This window comes from Glycine max, chromosome 10, assembly GCF_000004515.6.
Source record: "Glycine max cultivar Williams 82 chromosome 10, Glycine_max_v4.0, whole genome shotgun sequence".
Lineage (NCBI taxonomy): Eukaryota > Viridiplantae > Streptophyta > Magnoliopsida > Fabales > Fabaceae > Glycine > Glycine max.
The window spans coordinates 34,733,318-34,756,610 of NC_038246.2; the positions used below are offsets into that span (position 1 = coordinate 34,733,318).

A 23,293-nucleotide genomic window follows, 5' to 3' on the forward strand; every position below is an offset into this window, starting at 1 on the left:
TGTATGCCACATTGGGTGGTGTATAGTTGGGAGGCAAGCCATATGATGGGAAGGCGTGCTCGTTTTGAACTTGTACATCATGGGGGGGGCCGCCCGTACTTCCCAAATCTTTGCCTACCATTTGCTCTTTCATGGCCTCCATGTCGGCCTTCATCTGCTCTTGCACCTTCTCTACTTCACCCATTATTTTAGCTCTAGCACGGGTTCGATAAGGGCGCCGTAAAGCGTGTTTTATTCTTTTTGATAATAACGATTAAGTTCATTTTTATTTTATTTATTTTTTTTTATTTTCTTTTTCAAGGAAAGAATGCAATGAGCAATGCAACCAATGAAAAGCATGGATGTATGTGAATGATACACAGATGAAGTATTGCGAATTTTTACGCAGGACATGGGGTTGAATCAATTTAGATTTTTCAACATGGTTCATGACATCTTGGTCAAGGTGAAACTGGAAGTAACAAGGACATCAACAGTCCTAAATGTGTTTGGCAGTAAATGAAGCAGTGATGTAACTCGATTCATCTTTTGCCCCAATTTTTGCAAGATAGTTACTTCCATACTTCAACTTGATTTGATGAACTTTTTTCGAAAAAGCATGAGCTTGGTTCAACCCCATAACCCAGGGAATGGCAATTTTGATCGCCAATACTTCAACAACATTTCATAGGGATGAGAGACTCGGGAATACGCATACTATGCATGGAGAATGTAATTATCAAATTGAGATGCCCGAAGAAACATCTTTTCTTAGTTAACTATGCATTAGGTACCATGTTCACTCATTTTGTTTTTAAGTGAAACGGGTTTATGATCCCAACATGGTTGGCTCATGGTACCGAATATATGCAACCAAGAATGCATCATGAATTTTCATGCTTCCCTTTTTTGTTTTTGTTTTGTAGAGGAAAATGCAAGGCTCACGCATGAGCAAACATGAAAACAAAAGGTATGCAGTTTGTAGAACAAAAAGTATGTTGAACGCATATGCATGATGATGCAATGACTCATGCAAAATGTGATGCTGGAATATGATAACGGACAAATGCAGGAATGATATGTTCATTATGATGTCATGAAGAGATGCTTATGAATGCTAGAGATAAAATGCGGGAGTGATTTGATTTGCACTGATCTTTGGAGTAAAACGCGGGATAAACTCATTTTATTCAGAAAGTTTATAACTAGTCAAGATTTGAGCGACAATACAAACTTCCTGGCGGTTTCTAATCATATGGGCCATTTAAGTCTATCCTATGCTGACAATAGCTGAGAAGTTTGTGGATCTCCTCGGGAGCGGAGTAGGTGTCCACCATTGCTTTGGCCTTGGCTAGCAATCGGGGAAGTTCTTGACTCCCGTTCAAGGTAAAAGCAAATCAGTCCATCCACATGGTTGCCTCTTGGTGTAACGAGTCGATCACCCTTCCTCTAGCCTCCTTTTCTGCGTACACTTGGGCATGCTCATCCGCCACCCTATGCTTGTGGGCTGTGGCTAGGCTTAGTTCTTCTTGATACTTGCTGATGATGGCTAACATGTTGGTCTCTATCTTGCATAAACGCTAAGACAAACTTCTCTTGGACCTCGAGCAAGCCTTCAACTCATCTTGTCTACCCGCGATTGGTCCCTTTCCTCCCTCCAGAGTTTAAGCTCGTTATTACTACCCCATAGAGCCCCTCGGAACTTGTTCGGGCCGTGCTCTTCCCTACGAGCCCTCTTGGTCTCTTGTTCCAATGCCTTGGTGGTAGCTACATTTACATCCCTCAGTTCGGCATTCTCCTTCCGGATCCTAAGAGCCACTAATTTGAACCTTTCTTTGACTGTTTGAGCTTGCTCGAGTTTTTTCCTAAGAGCCTGCACCTCTTCGTCTTCCCCCGGTGCCTCAACTTCCTTCCTTTTAGTGGTTCTCAAACTTGGGAGCCAATCCAAACCTTGCACGTGGGCTTTCAACCACTCACGGTAGCCATCAATAGGCCCACTGCCTCTGAGCTCTTTGTCTTTCTTTTGTACCACCCCCCATGCCTTGCGGACCTTCTGAAGTGTCTCCACGTTGGTCTTATTGAAGCCTCATGAAATGACAGGCGCGAGTCCATCCTCTAGTGGCGCCCCTCTCATAGGGTAGCCAAGTTGTCTTATTGCAAGAATGGGATTATAGCTGATGCAACCCCCTCGTCACCATCAAGGGAACATTTGGAAATCCTCCGCATGAAATAAGAACTCCGGTTCTTCCTTCCTTCCATCGAGGGAACCAGTTGACAGATGCTCTTTCTTTGCTTGCTAAGAGTTGGTCCCAATTTGCCCCTCCTCTCGTAAACTAGTGACCTCTAAGCTCTTGATTTTGACTTGATAGAACCTCTTTTTAAGCGAAGGCTTTTGACTTGATCCCATGTTTTACTAAAGTGAAATAAAATCTAGTGCGAATCAAAACTCCGACATCTATCATGGGTGGAATGGATGAATGCATGAAGAAATGCATATGACACAGATGCAATTTACGAATACGGGAGCCCGAGAAACTGTCTCCTTCTTAGATACAACGTCTAGGGGTAGCAAAGTGCCCCAACGTATGTATTTAAAACGGTGACACGGACCCTTCGTTGGTTTGTTTACAGAGGGGATCAAGACAGAACCCATGTGCGATGCATATGCGAAAGGCGCAACACGGGAATGTACATAGTATGACAATACTCACTGAATATAAGCAAAAGGGTATATGACACTTATGCATGGCAGTGTGAAAAATGGCACGCAGCGTGTTTGCTCCGTGCCCCTATTTAAGGGACCTATAAGGGAGAGAGCTAACTAGGCTTTTCGTAATAACCCCTAAGGTAGTCATATCTCTCTTGATGGTTTCTAGAGGTATCATCCCCTTCGAAGAACATACTGCAGCAGTAGGGACTACTAGCAACAATATGTTTTCAAAGAGAAAAACTCTAGATGAGGGTTCACTGTAATCAAGCAAGTCGGAGACCTAGCATGATCACGGATTCACCTCCACTCCTTATGTTCCCACGAACCCGGGTATAGGGCCCTTTTTCAACTCACCGCGTGTGCAAATAGTGTTAGTGTTTGTGTGCATCAAATGAATAAATATTTACCTCAAGCATACAAAAAATGCACTAAAAGCATCAAAGAGTTATATATACAAGAACATAATGAAGGAAAACCAACAAAGGAGTAAGTCATGGTAAAACATTGCACAAGATTAAATGGCCTAACTCTCTAAAAACAGTCCCCAGTGGAGTCGCCAACTATCACAACCTACCCTTCGGCGGGAGGGCGACGCGAGACTCGCGGGATGCGTGTTCCTATGCGCGGAGTCGCCACCAACGTTTATTTGAGGAAAACGTCGGAAAAACCGGAGAAGACACGATCTACGAACTTTTAAGTGAAAGGCTCGGGAGTTGTATTTACGCACGGGGAAGGTATTAGCACCCCACACGTCCGTCACAAGGGACGGCAGCCTTTAATCGAATGTGCAACCATGACTTTGATTTTTACGTTCCCTTTTGTGTCCTTATATCCTTTATACCCTTTTTATATTTTTTATCTTTTTGTGGTCGACAAGGGTGTTTCCCTTTGCTCCTATGTATTCCTCAATTGTGATGAGGAAATCAGACCTACGTAGTTCTTTCTTATGCGTGAATCAAGTGATTCTTTTTACTTGAAAGGTGATCATTTTAAGGCGTTGGACCTTAAAAATGATCCATTTTACTTGGTAAGAAACTGAAATGATAAACTTTCAAAATCCTATTTTTGTGGACGAGCTTGACTAGGCGAGTTGATTTTAGCCTTAGTTTCACTTTAGTTTTTAGTCAATTCAATTAAGAATGAGAAATCCCAAAGAGAAAACGTCCGATTGATTTTTCGCTTTTACTTTACTAAAAGGTATTTTTTTATTATTATATTATTATTTGACCTCTTTTTTTATTTCCAATGTGGTTACGGCACGACCGAACGGTCAAAATTCTTTTTAACAGAAATTAACGAATGATACAATTCAAATGATCGGTGGAAATTTATTTTATTTTTAGATTAGGCAAGAAACAACTTAAATAAATGACTGAAGCACGTCAAAAGGGGGTACGGAAAGTAAATGAAACGAGAATAAAAGTACACAAAACAAATGGAGACCACCACGAGTACATAGAAAGAATTGAAAAGCTCGATTTGGAAACTTACTCGTTGAAGAACGAAGAACGGATGAAGAACGGTGAATAACGGAGGAAAACTTTCACGGATTTGCTTACGGAAACCTCTCGGAAGCGTTACGGAAGCACCTCGGCTTGGATTTTCTTCACGGAAACAATTTTTTTTCACCAAAAACAGCTGAAATACCTCACCAGGGACCTCTAGGATCTTTAGAACAGCCCCCTTCAGCCTATTTATAGGAAAAAGGGGGAGGAGGTTGCCGCCCAGGCGACCTTAGCTCGCCCAGGCGAGCTGGGTGAGGAAGCAACCCAGCTCCCAAAATTTCGAAATTGTTATTTGCACCCCCCCAATTTTGATAAGTTCACCCCCCTTCTTTAGTAATTTACGGAAAAGTTACGGAAGTCTTGCGGAAGCATATAGGACTTGATTTTATTCTTTTTTTCCCTTCCGTCTCACCCGTATTAAGTTAATTATGCTTATTTAGAGTTATGGGAATTTTACGGAAGCACGGGTGTCCCGGAAGCCCCGGAATAACATATTTCAACAAAACGGGGGGTGTGGTGGCCACCTAGCTCGCCCAGGCGAGCTAGGTTGCTTCAACCTTAAGCAAGAAATTGCCTAGAAACCTCTAGAAGGGCCAGATTCAAAAATTGCTATTTGCACCCCCCATTTTACTGAATACACCCCCTTTACCCTTTTTTTGGGTAATTCTTTTTTCGTAAAGTTACGGAAACTTACGAATTTCGTAACGATACTTGTTTCCTTTCCGTAATGTTACGGAACCTTGCGGATTACATAATCATCCCTTTTTTTTACTTACGGAATGTTACGGAACCTCACTATTTGTACAACGATGCTTCCCTTCGATTTCCGGTGTGTCACGGAATTTCACTATTTGTGCAACGATGTTTCCCTTTGATTTCTAGTGTGTCACAGAATTTCACAAATTGCCTAATGATGGGTGCCAAGCACCTCAAAATGACCAAACACAAGTTGCATGTCACCAAGCAAAGGTCCCTGGACGAAATTAGGGTATGACAACATGTCAAAGAGATTATTAAACAAATGTTAATATTATCATTTAAGTTATATGATTTTTTTATTTGGACTAAAAAGTAAGCAGAAGGGATCGAGTTATTTTAAGAAAAATTTTAAAAGATTTATTCTTCATCTTAATCAATATTTTTTTAAATCTAGTAATTAAGATTGATTATTCATTACAATTATTATAGTTTAAGAAAATGAATAAATGATTTTTTTAGAGTTATACTATTTTGATCTCTCCTCAAAAGTAATTAATAGTTGTACTTTGAGAGATTTTTTTATATAAATTTTCTTATTTTGAAAGATTAATGTGATAATATATATATTTCTAAGGACTAAAATGGTGTTTTCCCTTCAGTTTTCCATAGTATTTCAAATTGACACCATTTCGTTCCCAATGTGACGTGGGTCATATAGATGGTGGCTACCAGATGGCTACAATAGAAATGCCATTTGTCTCACATGACTGAAGTAGACAATTTTTTTTGGTCGGTGAAAAAGAGAATATATTAATTAGCCAATGAGGATGAGAAATACCCAGAAGAAATAATACAAGTAAAGTTCATGGAAAAATAAATAAATGTATATGTGAGGAGTTCTTTACCTTGAAAGGAATGGTGAAATGAAAATAAAGAAAGCGCCCGGTGAGAAAAAATCACAAAAATATAGAAAACTGCACTTTTTTAGCATTATATATATATATATATATATATATATATATATATATATATATATATATATATATATATATATATATATATTACTTTTTTTAAAAAAATAAAAAAATATATATATTACATATATATTATAAAATATTATTTTAATTCGTAAAAGGTTAAATTATACTTTAATCCTTTCTTTTCAATTAGAATCAGTTTGATTGATTGTAGAATGAAACAAATTCAATTTAATTTCTTATACTTTAAAAAGTTTAATTTCATTCTTTATGTTTTTAATCCGTCAGTTTAGAATTAACGTCCTTATTTCAACCAAAAAAAATTAACACCCTTAATATTTTTAATATATTAGTAGTTAAAAATACACTCGAAATATTCTTTTAATTATAAGGTAAATAAATAAAGAACTTAAATTTTACTGTCTGAGAGTCTTTTTTTTATCACAAGAATAGAAGACAAATAGAAAAAATTTACAACAATTCACGTGTTACTCAACTAATGGAGCTAGAGTGCTATACTTCCTTTTTCTTTTTACTAGGAGACTCTATTTAACGTGATTAACCTGGATACTCATTAAATTTTGATAAATTTTATTAATTATCGCACTCAAATTTATCAGCAATAATTTGTCTAAAATTTTTGCATTTATTTTGTATGAAAAATTGTATTTGGACAAATCAACCCACAAATTATAATCAATAACTATTTAAAAGAATTATTTTCAAGGTGTTTTCTCTAACAATTAGGAACATTGTGAATTGATATCATTTCACAACCAAACATATACTCTGTGCCAGTTTAATATATAAGGAATGCCAGGATATTATTTCTGAACATTAAGGAAATATTAGTATTTTTAGTCTTTTCCCCACTCTAGACATTGATTTATGCACACTTATGTCAGGATATTATTTCTGAACATCAAGTAATTTTGTTAATCATATTACCCTTAAGACCATTGCCATAAAACTTTCATTGAAAATCATAATACTTGATGTTATCTAACGATAAACCTTTCTATCTATTCTTTTTGTTAGCCAATTATACTAATTTTTTCTAACATGTATTTATATTTATATAATCCTAATTTTATTTGTAGTTCTGCATTGGTCTAGTGTTCAAGCAACTTGAACTGGGGTTCATGAATGAATTTTTTTCTTAGAGAAAGCCACATCATACTGCTCTAAAACACGGGAAGTGTTAACCCTACAATACCATTAATTCTACCTTTCATTTTTTTTATTCCTTCTTTGTGCTTCCAGCATGCCAAACTAGCACACTGCACAGTCAAACACAAAACTAGACATGTTCTAAAACATGTGAAGTGTTTTGAGTGCCCGAAATGTGTCAATCATCACAGACAAGACTGTTCTTGGCACTTCATCTACCACAAACATGAGTTTGTCTGAGATAAGGAAGACTAATTCTAAAAGATGGTTTCATAGAGGCAATTTGAGGGGTTCTTCATCACTTATCCCTACTACAAAGCACTCAAAACACACAACAACAAAAAAATTGAAGTTCCACAAACCTAGGTCTGGCAACGCAAAACTCAGAGCAAAGAAATTCCATAAAAAAAATATATTTCAACATACAGCAGCAATATTTCAGTTAGCAGAAATTGTTCTAATTATATCCAACTCGGAGCAAAAGTGTTGGAAAAAACAGGGAACTCAAAACCCAAAACAGAATAAGCAAAAAAAAGATGAAATAACTTAGTGTGTAAGAGCTCCAAACCAGAAGAGAGGAAGGTATAGCGTGCACTGCAATGTAGATGAAATTTAAAAGATGAAACCCTAGGAAGAGCAAGAATTGATAACCTTTACTCTCATTTTTTTCTTTCTTTCTAAAAGCACTGCACCACCGTAACCTTTACTCGTTCTTGTCTTTCTTTCAAAAAGCACTATACCTTTACTCTCTTTCTTTCAAAAAGCAATGCACGTTACTTTTCACGTTTTTTGAGTGTTTCTTTGTTTTCTTTTTTCTTTTTCTTTTTCATGTTTTCTTTCCTTTTTCTATCTTTTATTTTTTTCTTTTCATCATTTTTGACGTCCTTTTCTTTTTTTTTTCTTTTGTTTTCTCTGTTTTTTTTTCTTTTCTTTTTTATCTCTCTCTTTTTCTTTTCTCTTTATTATTATTATTATTATTATTGTTATTATTATTATTATTATATTTAAACTTTCTTTTTTTCACATTTATTTTTTTAATTCTTTTTCTTCTACTGTTCTTTCTTCTTTCCTTTTTCTTTTCCTTTTTCTTCTTTTCTTTCTTTTATTTTTTCTTTTCATCATTTTTTATGTCCTTTTTCTTTCTAACGTTCGAATTGAAATAAAAAACTGAACAACGATGGTGAAGTGTTAATTAAACTAACCAAGTTGCGCTTGTCTTCGAAGTACTAAGGTTCGGATTGAGGCTTGGAGGTCTTGGCTTGTTTAGCTCGAGGCTGAGCTTTGGGCTTGTTATCTTCAGCTGCATCGTGTTTGGCTTCTTGACCCTGCTTCGTCTTTCTCTTAGCTCCTCTCCTCATTGTGCTCGCTAGAACCAAATAGGGAAGAAAGAAATAGGGTTTGGCTTTGGGGGGTGAACGCTGAATAGAAGGCGTTGGATCTGATACATGGTTGCCAAATATTTCTCTTTCATTGGCGCTTCATTTTCCCTTTCTTCATCAAATATTTTCTATTTTTAAAATATTTATTTATGTAATTTGTTGACAGTATTTTTATCCATATTACAATAAATAACATGAATTTCTTAATATAAATAAAAAATATTATCACTAAATTAGAAAAATTATTTTAAAAGATAAATATAATATATAAAATAAAAAACTTATATAAATATACATATTCTAATATATGTGAATATTTTTTTTACATATATTAAGATTAAGATATTTTTATTATTTATTAAAATAGTATTTTTTTTATTTATATTTAACTTTATTTAATCAAGTGGTTAATTTTTTTTAAAGAACTAAATTATATAGTAAATAAATGTACTTAAATAAAATGAGAAAATTTTCTATTTTTAAAATATTTATTTACGTAATTTATTGACAGTATTTCTATCTATGTTATAATAAAAAACATGAATTTCTTAATATAGATAAAAATATATTGTCACTAAATCATAAACATTGTTTTAAAAATATAAATATAATATATAAAATAAAAAAACTTATATAAATAAACCTATTCTAATTTATGTGAATAGTATTTTTTACATATATTAAGATTAAGTTACTTTTATTATCTATTAGAACAATATTTTTTATTTATATTTAACTTTATGTAATCAAGTGGTTATTTTTTAAAAGAATTAAATTATATAGTAAATAAATATACTTAAATAAAATGAGAATATTTTCTATTTTTAAAATATTTATTTATGTAATTTATTGACAATATTTTTATCTATGTTACAATAAATAACATAAATTTCTTAATATAGGTAAAAAATATTGCCACTAAATCAAAAACATTATTTTAAAAGATAAATATAATATATAAAATAAAAAACTTATATAAATATACCTATTCTAATTTAAGTGAATAGTACTTTTTACATATATTAAGATTAAGTTATTTTTATTATTTATTAGAATAGTATTTTTTATTTATATTTAACTTTATGTAACCAAGTGGTTATTTTTTAAAAGAATTAAATTATATAAAAAATAAATGTACTCAAATAAAATGAAAAGATTTTCTATTTTTAAAATATTTATTTTTGTAATTTATTGACAGTATTTTTATCTATAATACAATAAATAATATGAATTTCTTAATATAGATAAAAAATATTGTCACTAAATCAGAAACATTATTTTAAAAGATAAATATAATATATAAAATAAAAAACTTATATCAATGTACCTATTCTAATTTATGTGAATAGTACTTTTTACATATATTAAGATTAAGTTATTTTTATTATTTATTAGAACATTATTTTTTATTTATATTTAACTTTATGTAACCAAGTGGTTATTTTTTAAAAGAATTAAATTATATTGTAAATAAACGTACTTAAATAAAATGAGAATATTTTCTATTTTTTAAAATATTTATTTATGTAATTTACTGACAGTATTTTTGTCTATGTTACAATAAATAACATGAATTTCTATATATAGATAAAATATGTTGTCACTAAATCAGAAACATTGTTTAAAAGATAAATATAATATATAAAATCAAAAAAATTTATATAAATATACCTATTCTAATTTATGTGAATAGTATTTTTTATATATATTAAGACTAAGTTATTTTTATTATTTATTATAACATTATTTTTTATTTATATTTAACTTTATGTAACCAAGTGGTTATTTTTTAAAAGAATTAAATTATATTGTAAATAAAAGTACTTAAATAAAATGAGAATATTTTCTATTTTTTAAAATATTTATTTATGTAATTTATTGACATTATTTTTATTTATATTACAATAAATAACATAAATTTCTTAATATAGATAAAAAAATATGGTCACTAAATCAGAAATATTATTTTAAAAGATAAATATAATATATAAAATAAAAAAACTTATATAAATATACATATTCTAATTTATGTGAATATAGAATTTAATTTTATATGTTATATTTTAAAAGATAATATATAAGATTATAAAAATATAATAAATACAAAAATTGAATTTGAACTATTTTTGCATAAAATTTATATTAATATTATATTTTGTATCAAATATTCAAATGAGCACTTAGATATCGTCATAAAAGAGTGTGTTTCTCATTCTAAACATCATGGTTCTTGTCCTTCCTCAAGCATTTTTAAAGTTTTTATTTTTTTTAAGAAAATGTTAGTCAACTTTTTATTATAATCAATGTTTGAAATTTAACCATCAACGATCAAAATTAGGTGTGGATAAGCAGGTCGTCTTGCCCGACATAAGCCCACAATGGTAGCAAACGGACCACTCTATTCCACACTCTTACACGAACTTAATACATTAGTCCGCACCCGCCTCGCAGGCCTAGTTTTTAAAGAAACACTTAAATTTGAAAATAAATATAGTTTTTTCTCTTAAAAAAAGTCAATTACACTCAATTATATATATATTTTAAAAAAATCTTAATAAGTCTCTAAATACTCAATTACAAAAATTTTAACACAACCAAATCAATTTTCAACATAAATCAAAAGAAATTTTGGATTAGGCTTTTAGGATTAATTTGGTTTGAGTTGGCCTTGGTTAGTAGTTGTGGGTTTGTGGGTCAACCCATGAACTCAGTCGTCCAAACCCACACAGTTTGCGGATTATGTTGGACGGACCCAAAATCTTGCATAGCCATGGATTTTATAAAAAAAAATGGTTTGTGGCTTCCGCGAACCACAGGCTACTATCTGATTCATGAACCCAAGCCTGTTTATCCACCCCTAGTTAAAATCAATGACTCAAATGGGAATTAAAAAAATAGGAGGACTAATTTGGTGAAATTATAGGTAAAATAGGGGGACATATTTTGCAATTAAGCCTTAAATCAAAGTAAATTTGGGATTTTAGTGAATGGATATGTTATGCATTGCATCTTATTGGGCCTTCTCAATGCACATGTTGTACTAAAGTCAAATTGGGTCTTCATCAATGCATAAATTTTATTTATGTCATATTTAAACTTATTGAAAAATTCTCGTGTTACACTTATATCTTATATTTTGAATTACCTAATTTTATAAATTTTCATTATCATATATTTTTAGAATATAAAGGGTATTTATTATCATTTTTAAATATTTATTTTGTAAAAAACACAAATTAAAAGACTAATGATAAGCATGCCTTATTTATCTTAATCAAATAATGTAAATATCATTTTCCTAATTGAAAAATATTACTAATATACTAATTTCAATATTTTTCTAGTATAAAATATATTTAAGTATATTATATATTTATTACAATTTATAATAAATACTATTTTTTACTTCACTTATATAGAATAAAGAAATTTTAGTCGCTGATTCGGTCGCTAATCTCAAAACAGAAATACGCATAGCGACCAAATTCTTTTCGGTCGCTATAATCTTCAAATAGCGACTGAAACATCTTCGGTTGCTATCTTCAACTACATATTGGTCGCTACTTTAGTGGCTAATGTAATTTTGTTTTTTAACATATTCAGCAACCGAAATAGCCACCGAAGTTTTCAGCGACCTTTCATTTCGGTCGTTAATTCAGTCGCTGACCCAAGTTAAACATCATGACCAATTTCAGTCGCAAATTCAGTCGCGAATTGCGACGTTAGCTGTGTAGTCGCTAATTCGGTCGCTAACAGAGACCAAAAATTTTTGGTCGCTAATTTTGGTTGCTAAATTACATTTTTCTAGTAGTGCAAAGTATGACATTTTTAGGAGAAACTAGTAGTCAGACGATTGTCAACTCAAGGTTGGGTTTCATTTTTCCAAATGGATCGATTATTCAATGATAGTGGGGTTTACTTCCAAACTTCCACTCCGGTGCCCATTCGAGTACCAAACAGCTGTGATTTTGCAAGCCTAAAAACCAGAATACACAATACCCTTTAGCTAACCGACAAACAATTTTTGGATGAAATTCACTACCGCCAGCCATTCACCCATACAGGTAACCAAATTCGCTCTCAATGTATGCAATTGATAAATGATGACAATGTCAACACAATGTTAATGTGTAATGATCAATTTTCGTGTGTTGGTCCGATTGAGTTATTATGCATCGTTGGAAGAACACCAGATGAAGAAATAAACTTACTTGAACGCACTACGACCCCTACTCATGGCGCGCTCTTGTATTACAATGGGAGATGGAACATGCCACCCCAGAACAAATTTGTAGGATGTGCGTTCACAGGAAAAAATCCAAAGAAATTTGAAATTCCTTCAGGATGTACCCTCGATGAACTGAAGGATTTGATAAAGCAAGTTGCACCTAAAGGGATTCCCCCTCATGGAATTCACGAATCACAAGCGGTAAGACGATTGTTTTTTCGACAACCAGGACGTTTTTGAGTATTTAGATAAAGTTATAAAATATGAAATTAATGAGCTGAAAACCAACGATGAAGTGCTGAAGGTGTTAGTACAGTCTAACTACTGGAAAAAATATGGGCCAATAGAAATTTTAGCTGTTTTTACTAAATATGGTTTGGAATTCGAAGACGATGTGGATGCCACGTCGCTAAACAACTGAATGCAACGTTTCTTTTATCTGTTTGTTTACAGCGTGTTTGAATTCCATAATAAAATTGAATGTGTTGTTTGAATGGTCCAAATATAATTTATTTTAATTGTTCCACCTTCAGACCTTAGGCATACTTTGAAGGGTGGAAATTCTATTTTTTTTTTAATGTCATGCTTGTTTTTTGAGATGTTATTCGGTGGAACCGGCTGACGATATTATTATTTTTGGCTTCTTTGACGTCCAAACATGAGAAATAGCACCCCTCAAATGTCTTAGGCGACTCGCGCATAATTTTAAAAAACCCCGAACATGGGTACTTGAACATGTTTGAAGGCTCCAAATCCTTTTTTTTTTAATTTCGTGCTTGTTTTTTGAGGTATTATTCGGTGGAACCGGTTAACGATATTATTTTTTTTTGGCTTCTTTGACGTCCAAACATGAGAAATAGCACCCCTCGAATGTCTTAGGCGACTCGCGCATAATTTTGAAAAACCCCCGAACATGGGTACTTGAACATGTTTGAAGGCTCCAAATCCTATTTTTTTTAATTTCATGCTTGTTTTTTGAGGTGTTATTCGGTGGAACCGATTGACGATATTATTTTTTTGGCTTCTTTGACATCCAAACATGAGAAATAGCGTCCCTCGAATGTCTTAGGCGACACGCGCATACTTTTAAAAAAAACCCCAAACATGGGTACTTGAACATGTTTGAAGGCTCCAAATCCTATTTTTTAATTTTTTTTAAATTTTGATCTTCTTACTTTAAAACATAAACATTTAATTATTTTATTTTTAAAAATTTATAATTTTAATCTCATTCTTATGAAGGAAAGTCATGATTTTCGGAATCGGAATCGAAACATCAGTTAATCAGAATCGGAATCGCTGTGTCATATAGAGTGCACAAAAAGTAAACTATATTAAACAAAAAAGTGTAACAAATACAAAAAATGATGTCAACTACAAAACATAAAAAACATCAGCAATGCTCTGTGTGCCGTATTTGTCGAGCCCTAACACTTCCATCTGCACTGGCACCCCCCCGGCGATCCTCAGGCAATCTTGCATGATATCATGTAACTCTGTCCCTGCAGTGACCATCCTAAGGTTGAGCACACGCTCCAACCTTTCTGCGATCGCCTCATAGCCTTCGTAATCATCCTGCAACAGTCATAAAAAACATTTATTACAAAATTTAAAATAAATAACAATTCATCAAACATTAAACGTGCAAATAATCTTACCACTGCATGTCGAGGGGGGTCAAATGCCACTGGAACCACTGGGATGTCCGACTGCATGTAGTCGTCATGGTCTGGGGCAGGTGCATGTCTGGGCTGGTCACCAGCCTGGGTCGGTATCATGAATGGGTGAGATATTTGGAAAAACCACTCCATGTAATCTGCAGATACCTGCCCAGGCACTACACAAAGGTCACCCACAGCTACTACGTGGTCTGAGAAATGCATCCACCTGTCATCTATATCATCATATGACAACGAAGCGCTAACAGGCGGTGGGGGGATGCTCTGAATGTACCCAAACTGGCGTACTACCCTCTCCGGTTGAATTGTGACCACCATAGGACCTCATCTCAGCTGACCTTGGAACGATGAAATCAGCTCAAACCCCCTAACCCCTCGATGGTCACTGTAAGGCAACCAGCACACATCTGTGACTGTCAAAGCATCACAACGTGCCCGGTACGACGCTCCTGTAATTCCCTTCATATGAGCCTTCATCGTCAGCCACCAGGAGGCACGAGGGGACATCTCCTCGTACGCATCATCGGTGACGCACTGATGCACACTCGGAAAGTGCTCATAGATCCAGCACTACAAAAAAAAATTAGGTTAACATAACATAAAAATATGTTTACATCATAATCCAATGTAACATATTACGAACACAAAATTTACCTGTAATAAAGTAAGGTACCCCCCCAATCTGTCGTGTCGTGGTCTTAGAAGCTTCATCTAACTAGTCATACATATGAATCAGGGCCGCAGCTCCCCAGGCATAGCCCTTACTCTGACCCAGGTCGCGAAAAGCCTCTAGATGCACCACATGAACATTTGTTGCACTCTTGTTAGAAAAAAGAGTGCAACCAACCAGGTGCAGGAGATAAGCATGAACTGCTACAATCTATCATCGTGTCTGGCATCTCATCTCATAGATCTCCCGAACCCATGAGAGGCGTACATATGCCCCATGCGCTCGTACTGTCTCGGCTCTAGCCTCCTCACCGAACACCTCCAGCAACTCCATCAACAAAAATACCGCCTCGTCCACGGAAAAAGCCTGGAAGCTATGGAAGGCACCACTGATAGGGAGATGGAGGAGTGATGACACATCATCTAGTGTGATCGTCAACTCTCCTACTGGAATGTGGAAGGTGTTGGTCTCCCTGTGCCACCTCTCCACAAATGCGAATATAAGTCCAGGATCGCCGGTTACAACTGAACACCCGATCAATGGACTTAATCCTGTGGCGGCAACCAACCCTTCAATCTTAGGCACTGGCCTCCCAATTAGTGTCACCTTCCTCCCGTGCGACACCAACTTTAGCTTAGGACACTCCTGAATTGAAGTACAAATCATTCCAAATGCACAAATATAAATTTTTTTTTAATGACAAACAAATCAAGAAGAAAAAATTAACAAATTATAATACCTGTCCAGTCCAAATGGCATGTGCGACATGCTTCGCAAATAAAGTCAGAGCTGATGGGTCATGGGGCCCACCAGGGAATCCCTCATCAGCATGTGACCCCTCAACACAATCACGACCTAAGTCCTCTACAACAGTCACATCTACGTCCGCAGTCATCTGAGGCGCATCTTCACTCATCTGAGGAACATCGTCAGCCATATGAGGAACATCCTCCACCATATGAGGAACATCCTCAGTCACCTGAGGAACACCCTCATTAACCGCAATATGTACCCATTGCCTACGGGCTGATGCAGTAGGCCTACGCCTCTAGGGAACATCAATTGCATCACGCTCATCCTGTCTACCTTGCCCTATAACCCTAGCTACAACACGACTTAAACCTCGTGTTCTAACCATGATCTGCAAATCATGAAGAACACGTATATTTTTTGGGTCAAATAAACTATTCATATAATTAAAAACCTACATATATCTACATAAATCTTCAGCCTTATGTTATAAACCCTAATCACACTACCCTAAGCATTGTTGACTACCCTAAACTAAACCCTACACACTCAACCACTAAACATATATCTTACACTCAACTAGGTCCTAACCCTAATACCAAATTTTTTATGCAAATATAAAAAACAAAAATTTAACCTAATATATAATATTAAATTAATTTTTTTTACTTACCACCATGAAAGCATAAATATTTGAATTATTATAAAACAAAATTTATAAAAAAAACAACTTCATTTATATAAAAAAAAACAAAACTAATTTTTTTAAAAAATAGTTCCTTCTTCCGGAAAATGGTTCTTTCGGTAGAACAATTTGTTATTCCGGAGAAGCTACCGGAAGAACTTCTTCCGGTAGCTTCTCCGGAAGAATAATTTGTTATTCCGGAAGAAGTTCTTCCAGACGCATAAAACGTTTCGCTTTTTTCAGACGTCTTATACCCTAAAGCCAGCTTCTCCTAAACTAAATAAACAGTGAACCTACGAGGGGAGGGGAGAGAAGGGATACTAACCTCGACGGCGGAAACGCAACAATGGCACCACAAAAGCTTTGAAAACGAACAAAAATGGCAGCCTTGGACGTGCAGCGGAAGAAGGAAGAGAAGAAAAGAAAGAAGGCGAAAAGGTGGGGGGACTGTGCTGGGTGCACGTTTATTTTTAAAATTTTAAACAAGGACAATTTTGTCCATTCAAATAATTGTTGGGTGCACCTAGCATGTCTCGGTAGGTTTTTACAGATAAGCTGCCAATAATGATATTGGGACTAGTGAGAAAAATAGCCCGACTTCATGACATAGCTCATTTAGCCCAACAAAAGCATAAGGGCTAGGTTGCATATATGTTTTCGCGGGTAAAAGAAGAATAAAAAAAAGGCCTCCCTAATTTGTATATTAGCGTATTTATTAAAATTTTATTCCCTTTGATATAAAAAATAATAAATTAAATATTTCGGTATATTAAAATATTATGATTTTTCTATTCATACTGCTATTTTTTTAATTATGTCCCTTCGAAAATTTCTTCCGGGCCCATATTGTTTTGTTTGTTGAAAAAACGAGAGTAAAAAAGAAATTCCTAATACTTGGCGAGATCAAATGAAAAAGTTATGTTGTTTAAAAATACATCACATGTAAAAGTCTTAATATTTAAAGGAACTAGAAAATAAACCAAAAAAAAAATACATTGAATGGAAAATTAATAGAAGAAAAATTATGTGTATTATATGGGACCCACGAATAGTCAACATTAACTAATCCACTACCAGAATCTCTTTAGTAGTAACTATATGTGTATTGTCATTAGCTAAACCAAAAAAAAAATACATTGAATGCTGGCTTTTAGTCGGGCTAAATGAGCTTGAAGTGACCTGTAATGCTGGTTTATTAGCTAATGGCAGGTGACTGCCATAAAACAAAATAAAAATAAACTAAAAAAGCATAAAATAGTACAACAGAATAGCTTCAAGAATATTAACACATTATATAAGTTTAAAGCAAGTTTTCAACCTTTTGACAAACATGCTTCATACAATGCATTTTTTTCCTCTTTTGAAATCAGAAACAAACAATTTCTCGATGTTAATTAGCCTTGTCTTTAGCAGAATATTTCTATATAATTATAAGACTAGTCTTTAGAATGAGAATAATAATTAAATAAATTATCTATTGAGGATCTCAGCGACCACATTCCTTTGATACATTGCTAAGATTCTTGTTTCACTTATAAAACTCACAACCAGAAAAGTATCAAAAGGATCATCTGTTGAGGATCTCAGCGACCACATTCCTTTGATACCTTGAAGTTCTACCGATGCCTAGATCAAATACATGCATAAAAAAATTAAGATTTTCACTACTACAAAAGCAGCTTTCTACGTCAGGACTTCTACGACGGTTGCAAAGAACCGTCGTAGAAGGTGAACCGGTGGCATGTTCGTAATTAAGCGCATGAGAACGACGACATTTTCCGCTACCCATCGTAGACATCTAGCTGTTGTGGCAATTCGTATTTAGGTGGGTAAGTTACAAAGACGGTTTTTGGGGAATAACCGTCTTTGTATCGTTAATGGTAGCACGTGGCAACCACCTGAGTGGGCCGACGAGTATACAAAGATGGTGGTCTGGTGAGACCATCTTTGTTTTTTAAGTACTTTCACGTGCCAGCCACGTGATTTGAGGATTTAAAATCCAAAGACGGTCGTATCTAGATAGTCGTCTTTGGATTGTTGGTGGTTTCACGTGTAGGCCACGTGATTGGAGGCGTTCAATTACAAAGACGGTCCTGATGAACAACCGTCTTTGTATCGTTAATGGTTTCACGTGTAGGCCACGTGATTGGAGGCGTTAAATTACAAAGACGGTCTTTGGCCAAAACCTGTCTTTGTATGGTTACAGTATAAACACGTCATCATCTTCATCATTTAGTTACGAAGACGGTCTTGCCCAAGACCGTCTTCGTATTGTTGGTGGTTACACGTGGATGGCACGTGATTTAATGTGTTAACATACAAAGACGGGTTTATTCGAAGAGCCGTCGTTGTATGTTTTGTACAGACACGTGGCGGGCGTCATTCAAAGACGGTCTTTGCTAGGACCCGTCGTTGTATCTGAAATTGTATCACGTTTACGGCACGTGCTCGTTACTTTCTCTTACTTTGGCGCGCCGTATCACTTCTTTGCTCGATTTTTCGACTACTTACCCTTACTTTGGCGCCCTAGCTACACAGAGCTTCTTCTCCGACAAAGACCTTCTCCTCCGAAAAATAGCATCTCGTGTCCATTGCCTCTTGTTCCATTTGCAGTCGCCGCCGACAAAGGTAAGCCTGCATTTAGGTCTTCTTTGTGTATCCCTTCATTTGCATGTGTTATATTCCTTCATTCATTTGACGATTATGCTTCGTTGTCATCTCAGGCTGTTGGTTGTTCTTGGTGCTCTTCATCGTCGTCTACATTGTAGTGTTTAAGGAAGATAAGGTGGTTCCATAAGGTAAGATACATTGTGTTTTGTGACAGAAACTATGATTTTTGTTTAGGTTCTTATGTAATCTACAGCTATGGCTTGTAATTTTATTTTTTTGCGTTTTAGTGGGGTTTAAAATCCAAAGACGAGCTTCGGGAATAGCCTGCTGCCATCCTTCATCAGTGGTGTCATCCTGTGCCACATTATTAGTTTCGTTGAGCATCGTTTGGTCTAAGTTAGTACACTGAACTTGATGAAACCCCCTATGTTTAATTTGAGCTTCAGATTTGTTGTCTCCATCCTTAGTTGTGTCTGTAATTGAATAAACTGGAGAATAAATTATATATACGGTTCTTGTTAGCAGTATATTTTGTTCTTTCTTTTGGTTCCTTACCAATCAACCCTTCAGGATATGTGGAATCAGAAAGGCTGAAACAAAGAATTTTTTCATTTTGATCCCTCCTCTGTTTTCGTAATTAATTTTTGTTTTTAAATAATGTTCTTAATTATGTTATCTATACCACTTTCATCTTCACCTTTTTTGTTCCAAATGTTATCTATGCGAATTTTTTCTGTGAAGATTCTCAATTTAATTACTTTTGGTAATAATGTCATGTCTATAAAACCATTATCAAAGAGATCATGGTGTTAGACTAAAGATTACTTTTATAATTGACTTAAATACCACATGTGGTTCTTTGCTGTGATCTAAGATGTTCTCACCTGAAACAGTATGTGGCTTAATTTGTTACAATATATCTAAAACAGTACAATTTTGTGGTCTGATTCTTAGGAAGCAACCCTATAGTTAGGTTGATGAATATAGGGGTTTATCATTACCCACCAAAACTTATCAGAATAATGCCCCATTTGAAAACAGGAGTAGCGAACAGTCAAATGGATCAAGTTTGTTCTTTTTTATGTATTATGAATTTTATGATACTGTGTTAACGCTCTAGTAGGACATTTTCTGTATTTGATGACCATAAACTGATAAATAAAGTATTTTATATGAACAATCTATAGTCCTTATTTTTTTTTGTTTAAATTGAATCTTTCTTGGTAACTAATATGAATTTTGTTAGTCTTATGTTATGAGCAGTAATTTGGGCTAATTGGAAATTTAATTTCAATTACTGCTTTGTTGTAATTCATACACTAGTAGCATATTGGTATAATTGTTTGTAATTAATTATATTGAAAAAGTACTGATATTTTTATACTGTGTCTATGCTAGACAAGAAGGTTAATAATTAAACTCTTTAAGTCAGTTGTACTTGTATTGGTTAGCCAAATTCAAATTGAATAGTCCAATATTTACAAATAAATAAAAATATAGCTAAAAACAACCTTGCAAAAGCAATAGCCTATTTTCCTAGCTACATGATTAATGACACCACCAATATAATTGACTCTTGATTTATAACTTGTCAGATTTTTCGATTAGGACTTTTGAGACAAATATCAAAGATCAATACCTTATGTTGTGTATGGTAAATTTCTCTTTTGAGATTGTCATCCCTGCAATCCTTACAAGTTTTTTTTTTCTTAATCAAATTCTTAGTCTACCATGGTATTATAACACATAATTTGCAGTGAGTAATTCATATTTGAGAATTTGATATTGACTATTGAGGTGATTATTACATAACTCTCCTCATTAACCCGTGCTTAGGACAAGCTATATATGAGACCATATAGGTATACAGTTCGCTAAATATCTAAACATAGCAAATAATTACTACCTTTATAATAAGTTGCTTTTTGACAATATTTTAGCTTTTTTTTCTTGTTATATATGTTGTGATCTAATATGAAGTGGAAATTGAACTCCTGGTCCCAGAAAATCCTGTATTTAATCATGATAAATGATGTATTTTCTATGAACAAGCTGTTTTGCTTTATTTTTTTCTGGGTTGATTCTGATATGAAAGCATTGACTTGAATTTGATTTCAAAGTATATTATGTGCTTTAGTATAGTTCATGTGATATTGAAAAATAATAAATTTGGTAGCTTTGTGTTTAATTTTCTTATAATAAGCAGTATGCAACTTGGATTAAAAAATTAAATTTCAATTTATTGTTGGTTGTAATTGATATGGTTAAGGACACTAGCATAACTCCTATCTTATAACTGTGAATTCAAGTATCCAAAGCTACCTTCCTCAAATAAAGTGCCTCAAATAAAACAACCCCAAATGAGTACACATCTGATTTCTCGGTCAATTGATGCCTCCTGAAATATTCAGGATCCAAGTATCCAAAGCTACCTTTCAAGGGTGTACTAACATGACCTTGGTTCATGTTTGGGCCCGTTTTGGAAAGTCCAAAATCTGAAACCTTGGCAACCCAATTTTCATCAAGGAGAATGTTGGTTGTTTTGACATCTCTATGAATGATGGTGTACTTTGCACCCGTGTGAAGGTAGTGAAGGCCTCTTGCAGCTCCTATGCAGATCTCCAACCTTTGCTTCCAAGATAGTGTGTCCAATGGCTTGTTTCCTTTGTAAAGGTGCTCCCTCATGGTGTCATGTGCCATGTAGTCATAAACCAGACACATCTCATTACCCTCCTCGCAAAAACCAATCAAGGACACCAAATGCTTGTGTCTCAACTTGGACAACATCTCAATCTCAGTCTGGAACTCGTTTACTCCTTGTTCTGATTGCGGATTCGATCTTTTGATAGCCATTTTGAACCCATTATCAATAACACCCTTGTAAACCTTTCCAAACCCTCCTACCCCTATCACATTTGACTCATCAAAATTCTTGGTCGCTTGTTTCATCTCTTGTAAGGAGAAATAACGGCACAATCCTTGAGCCATGGCAGATATGTTGGCACTACCAACACTCTTCCCTGACCCAGAGGTTTTGGTGCCTGCGGTGTGTGAATTCCCGTAAATAGGTAGCCAACTTGATGTGTTGTATGATCCTGGAGCTTGCTTTTTCTCTTGGTGTTGAACAACAACAAGTATTGCAGCCACTAAGGCAAAACCTGCAGCACCCCCAGCAGCACTGCCAATAACAAAAGTCTTATTACTACCATGTTTGTTTTGGAAATTCTTTGCGTGCTTCTCGTGTTGAATCTACATCTCAGAAGGTCGAGGATTGGGACCAGATAAGTCTGTGTCATTGAGCTTGAACACCTCCACCCCATTGAGCAATGAATCATAAAATTTTGGCTTTGTTTCAAGTGCAGGGTGCAAAGCAAGCCAGAGTTGATCATCACCTGCCTCATCTTTCACATATATCACATAATCTGTATAAGTTGGCACGCCTTTACCTCCTGTCCACCCAATCACATCAGCTTCAGCCTCCGCCGTTTGATTGTTGATGAAGATTTTGAAAACAATTTCATTCACTTTGGAATAGAAATAGTCACAAAAATGCAACCTTGTAAGGTACATGGAACCCGGATCAACTTGGAAGATCCACGTGAGATTGAAACTCATGTTGACGTCCTTATTGTTCCCCATGGATCTTGAAGTGGAGTACACATTAGGAGGAGCAATATTGTGTGGCATCGTTTTGTAGTCAATCTTGACCGAGAAATCAGATGAATATAAGGTCTAATATTTCTAAATATTTAACCTAATTAAGTTCTATAATTAGATCATCAATATAAGGCCTAATATCTCTAAAGATTTGGTCTTTAATCAAGATTAAAGATGTTTTGTAGTTAATGTAGCTGACTTTACCTAGTGAGATAAGGCTTTTGTTGTTTTTATTGTTGTTGTTATGATAATAAACTGTATATTCTGATTCCAATCCATTACGAAATCTAAATATGGTAGATCCATTTCCTATCTTTCTCCTTTTTGGCTTAAATTTCCCCCATCCCTCTCTTCTTTTCATCTGATATCAAGTTGATGCTATGGACCTCATTCCCCTATTATATGTTCATTCTTCCCTACCATGTTCTTTTCCATTAAGTCCAAACATCTGCTTGCACATTCTTATTCTTAAACCTTTTCTCCATTTGTTAAATTTCCTTGTTTGTTTGTTCATTTGGCTTAGGAAAGCTGTGATTGCAAAGAAGGAATTGCAGCTTCTTATCTCATATACAACATTTGTTGTTCTGCCTCTCAT

At 34.6% G+C, this 23,293-nt stretch overlaps 1 pseudogene; it reads right to left on the reverse strand.

Annotated features, from left to right (window-relative positions):
• Positions 1–14,650: 14,650 nt before the first annotated feature.
• LOC100778801 (receptor-like protein kinase ANXUR2) lies at positions 14,651–23,183 on the reverse strand (annotated as a pseudogene).
• Between the last annotated feature and the right edge of the window lie 110 nt (positions 23,184–23,293).